General features: G+C 35.6%; 1 protein-coding gene and 1 non-coding gene across 3 annotated transcripts in view; both read left to right on the top strand.

Moving 5' to 3' along the window:
• Positions 1–5,791, top strand: part of LOC108776469 (von Hippel-Lindau disease tumor suppressor) — a 58,863-nt gene that overhangs the window by 2,223 nt on the left and 50,849 nt on the right. The gene's annotated exons all lie outside the window — the stretch shown is intronic.
• TRNAY-GUA (transfer RNA tyrosine (anticodon GUA)) lies at positions 558–656 on the top strand. The gene is made up of 2 exons: positions 558–594; positions 621–656. It is a non-coding gene; the product is annotated as a tRNA-Tyr (tRNA).

The raw sequence follows: 5,791 nt of genomic DNA, 5'->3' as shown, positions 1-5,791 counted from the left end.
GTTTTTTTTTTTTTTTTTTTTTATCGCGGAGCGCCGGATAATATATTACAGCCGCTTACGTCAGCGCATGCATGATCGACGACGCTTGCGTGTATGTGAGAAAATAAATGCACGCCTCGTGAAGGTTGCACATGTTACCTCAGTGGTGTGATCACTCTGTAAGAACTTGGCGTCCGATCGTATACAAATATGTGCATGTCGTACCGATAGTGTCACTTTTCATGTTAGATCACCTTTCGCGTATAACTGGTGGTACGTCGCAAGATTCCTTGCAGCAAGAAAGGATTAAAGATACGTCCAAGAAACAATTGACTAAATAAGGGATAAAGATTTGACAAATCGGGAATCACGAATAAGAAATTAGTTTCCAATTAAAGAGAAGTCATGCGTCACTTACATTCAACTTCTTATTTTCCCGAAAACAGACAAAATGCTCCTCTATTTTTTAGCTAATTCTTCTAAATTTTCGTGTTCGATTCCTTGGTGTTTAAATGCAGTTTCTTACTTCGGAGCGCAACGATTCTTCCTGAAGGTTAAATTACGAATCGTTCACGTAGCCTTCGATAGCTCAGTTGGTAGAGCGGTGGACTGTAGTGTGAGTAGAAGGTAGAGAGAGAGACATCCATAGGTCGCTGGTTCAAATCCGGCTCGAAGGAAATTTTTTTTCCCGTTCGCGATTTTCTTGGTTTCATTTTATCGAGCCATAAATTAGAATCATGTTTTACTAATGTATTTTTGTTAAAAAAAGAAAAAAACAAATTGAGAGCACGTTTTTAAAAAACCGCTTTTTAAAATCTTTTTTTATTTTATACAGACGATTGTAAATAAAAAGGAACTTTTATTCGTTATCCATAGTAGAGATAAATGCAATGGAATATTAACACAAAATACTTTTTACGCAAATTTTGAAATAAATTAAAATGAATAAATAATTACTTTTTCTTAGCAATACAATGATATTTTTCTGTGTGCGTATTGTTAAAACATCCATTAATGCACGTGTAATGGCCGCCATTGTAATCTGGTTAGGCAAGATGAGAAATCACATTGTTATCGTATATATAGTTCTGTGTCTGCCGATAGCATAACGATATCGCGCAAAGAGCATCATAATCTGAACGGACGAGCTATAGAAACGAACGGCGGCGAACGGATGGAGCTATGAATATTCGCGGTTAAACGGATTAAAGGTCGAAAAATATCCATATTATCGGACATATGGGATGGCCATAAGGCGCAGTCGCGCGCTCGCGATATATATCCTCGGTAATTTATAGCCGCACGCTCTAATCGTCTTTTCCAGCTATAATTTATTACTACTCCATCCATATTTATTGGCACTTCGGCCACTGCATTCTGCCGACCATCAGATTGGTTATATTGTTGGCGGTCCGATACACACTGCAATAAATTATCCTGCGCGCGGAGGTGCGACGGCTGACGCGTACTGATAGATTGCGGAGAGAGGAGAAACGATTTATTTAAGCACTGCGGTATTTTACACGGCCCGCAACAATTTTTGATATATACACATATATGTATGCTTTGGGATATACATTCGGATATACAGCTCGTTTCATGTACCGTGAGTTAAAGCGTGAGAAAAGTACAGCAGAGAAACAGAAATAGACCTGTTCGCGTTACTACTTGCACTTTTTTGTACGCAACATCTTCATTTTCTCTCTTTTCCATGCACGATATATACATTATCTTGTTTTAAGTGCAGACATTTTTACGGATTTCAAGCAACACGAATGAACTTAATGTAGGTCTGTGAAATTAGCATTTCTGAATGTGAATTTTTATGAAAATTGATATGACATTTGATTATCCACAAATATTCTTATACGGAACAAAATTAATTTTATCAGTGCTCGTGAAAATGTCTTTTGGTTGATCCGAGATACTCCATATATGTGGCGGATAATCTATTAATTGCATAATAGTTCCCAAAAAATACTTGAAATACTTTTTTACGCGATTACAGAATAATTTCAAGTGGTGCACTGAAAAAAGAGTTTGGCTGGATTAATTAGAATTCTGGTTGAAAAAGAATCAATCAGAATTTTCTAATTGAATTTATTAGAGCCTCTTCCGATTAACGCTAATATCGATGATTAATTCTATCACGATTGCCAACGTGAGAACTAACTACAGTTTGTTTGAGAAGAGGAATAGAAAGGAGACGTTTTAACATATTAAACCGTTGTTGGCACTTCTGCGCGGATCTGTGAAGCTAGCACGACATTCTGTCGATATCAAAAAAATTACAACAGTTTCAGTAGGACTTTTCATTTTTCTACAGTTCCTTATAAAAATAAACAATAGTTCCGCATTTGTAATACTAAAAAATTAAGAGTTCTGATTATTCTTCCTCAAAGAGATATGTAAAATTTTTCCAATACATCATTTTCATTTTGTGAACCAAAATTTTTTAATTTCTTATAGACAAAAAAATGTTTTTAGAAGTTTCTTTGAGCGTATTCTACACAATGTGCTCTTGATCTCCTGTTTTTTGCTTTTTTCCTCTCTGCGATCGTTTTATCGACAATTGTATTTCTTCTGCGTGTTCCTTGTTTCTTTCGAAGTTCGTTAACTTTTATCTCGAGCGACAAAAAATAAAAAACAGGATAAGAAGTAAAAAGACAAGTTGTAAAAAATAGCAAAAAGGAAAAAAATAAAAAGCACATCGTAGAATAGACTTTAACGTTTCTGAATATATTCCTACAAGAATTTTATTAAAAGTATCACAATTTTTTTCGCTCTTACATAAAATAAAAAAGTTATTACTAATTTTTGTATCACGAAAACGTGAATTTGGCATACTTTTAAATAATTCTTTTTTGCATTTTTTTAATCATCAAAACTTTTCAAAACGTATCAGGAACTTGAGAACTCTGGAGAAGAAGAAGAACCAGAACTTATTTTATATTTACATCGAAATTTTGACAATGGAATTTCGACTTTACAAAGATACGAACCACTCACGATTATGTATATTACGAGTAACATTGATGACTTAAATTTTAGCGATATTCGGTTGGCTAACTTGAGTTCGCATCTAATGATATTCCTTTATCGACAGTCTGTCGTAAATTAAACGTTTGTACAATAACGCGGTTCGTGCGTAGCATCAAAGCTTCACGCGGACGACACACGCATAATTCGCGTGCACAAGCGTGTAGAGGAACCATTTAGTTTATACCGATTTCCGCTAATATCTCGTATGCATTATTACATGGGTGACGCGTTTTGCGTTGATAGTAATACGCCGGTGCTCGACATACCGTGATATGACATAATCCATGCTGAAAAAATTATCGACGTTTAAATATTTATGATGCGGCGAACATTGATTGACGGCTGGTAATTGGTAATGAAATTTTTACATATTTAAAATATATTGACGTGTAACGAGCGGAAAAAACGGCACGTTAGAAATTTTATTTCCTATCGCTGATATATATGAAGCGAATTAATTGGATTTATGATCTGGAAACATTTTTATTACGAACTAAAACAATGTACATTAAAAATTGCACAGCTTTGAATCACGAAATATGTTATCGATATCGATGCTTTTCGAACGCACACGAAAAATAACAAATAGTAAATAAAAATAAAAAGTGTACAAAAAATAACAATTATCAGGAAAAGTAATAATTGTTTCAACTCATAGCGTCATGTAGTTTATTTTCAAGTTGTGTATTTTGATTGGAGCAAAATTAATTTTCCTTGTGAGGGAGCAAATGCGATTGAGCTCGATATTAACATATTCGTTGAATAATTAGGACATGACACTACATTAAAAAAATGTCATAGATTAAATTTATTCATGCGGATGATTCGCAAACACGTGACTGCCGCTTCTTTGACGTGATGAGACAAGAGATCGAATATACGAATTCGCGGTGGAAAACGAACGGTACCATCGGTCTCATTCGATCTGCGTGGGTGTGCACGCGCGAGATATTACGTTCCTGTTCAGTGGCATAGTGCGTAATCGGCCGTTAAATTCGCCCGGTGTCGGCATGAACGACACACAAAACGATTCAATTAGTGCGTTCGGCTTCCGGCGCGTCACCGCGTGCGACATCGATACTCCCGTCCGGTCGCTTCTCTTCCAATATCGTGCTTTCACAAAGGTACATAGTGCGTTGGTCGTTTATTGTTATTCAAATGACGAGAAGCTGCGTTCGAAATAATTTAATCGCCGCGACCGAAATTCCAGCCTGCCGGAAACGTTTGACGGACGATCGCGCGTATATTAACGATATCGTTCACTGCCGAAGAACAGCCGAATTGTCGAATATTTAATATCCCGAGTGTTGATTCCTTCCAATATTGTATACATTGCAATGTACATCAAATTTAAAGACGTTTATTGGAAAAATCTCTCATAAATTATATGGAAAAAGTGGTTTAGGTCAAATTGGATGAAACTGTGATATTTCATGATGCCGATCAAAAGTGTTCTTAAGAAAAATCATAAAAAATGGATAGATTTAGGTCTCTGTGCGGAAGTTAGCACCTCAACTTTAAAAATCGGAAATTTTAATAACAGTACTGCTTGCACCCGCAATAGATTTAGAGCTGATAGATTTAATCAATAATAGGTACTGTTGATTTAGGCCAAAAATTTAAAAAAATAAAAATATGCGGTGCTAACTCGCGTGGCACCGCAAGATTTGAAAAAGCCGATTTTTATGACGGAATCTCACAGTACTCGAAGAGTACTACAGTTCCTGATCGATTATAACAATAGTACCGGCCATTAAATATTTTTTAATAAATTTTTAAAAAAAGAGCTCGCACCTCAACTTTCAAAAAAATTATTTTTTTTTGCGCCATTTTGTAATACTCTTCGAGTACTACAGTTCCTGATCGGTTTTAGTGACACTACCCACCTTTTTAATATGTTTAAACAATTTTTCGATCCGCGCGTTGGCACCGCACGTCAAGAGTAAAGTACCCCTAAACAGCCAGTACTGGCCGACTTTTCGACTTTTTCCGACAGTACTACAATAATTCCGAAGAAATATGCTATATTGTTATAATCGATCAGGAACTGTAGTACTCTTCGAGTACTGTGAGATTCCGTCATAAAAATCGGCTTTTTCAAATCTTGCGGTGCCAAATCACGCGAAGTTAGCATCGCATATTTTTATTTCTTAAAATTTTTGGTCTAAATCAACAGTACTATTGATGAAACCTATCAGGAACTCTAGAACTATTGCGGGTGCAAGCAGTACTGTTATTAAAATTTCTGATTTTTAAAGTTAAGGTGCTAACTTCACAGAGACTAGATTTAGCACTATTTAAAAGTTACTATATGTTGGGTCTATCGGACTAAAAAGTATCTTTATTTTTTGATAACTGTTCATTAATATTTTTATGCAGAATAATTAAATAAACCGATTGATATGTAAGGAAAACAGTCATTTAGAAAAAATGTTTACAAGTACATATATAACTTGTAGTGTTTCTCAGTTTTTGAACATGGCCGGAGACACTACCGCGTCTCCTGATGGGGCATTCCATCCCAAGTGTGCCACTCGAAAACTTTTGGATTTTTGATTTGGGTGAAATTTTGATATATTATAGTACCCATCGCAAGAAGCAACCATGATTTTTTTCGAATGTTTTTATCAACATAGTCATATTGACTTCTCATAGAGTAGCTCTGTGAAGTCGGCACTCCTAAACGCGAATTTTGGTAAAATCATTATTGCATTCGTTTGTCCACTGTTTGTCCACGTTTGTCCACCCGTTATTTTCGTTTGTCCACCCT

Source organism: Cyphomyrmex costatus, unplaced genomic scaffold (genome assembly GCF_001594065.2).
Source record: "Cyphomyrmex costatus isolate MS0001 unplaced genomic scaffold, Ccosl1.0 scaffold36, whole genome shotgun sequence".
Classification (NCBI taxonomy): Eukaryota; Metazoa; Arthropoda; class Insecta; order Hymenoptera; family Formicidae; genus Cyphomyrmex; species Cyphomyrmex costatus.
Note: the sequence above shows the minus strand (reverse complement) of the source record. Positions and strands in the feature narration are given on the sequence as shown.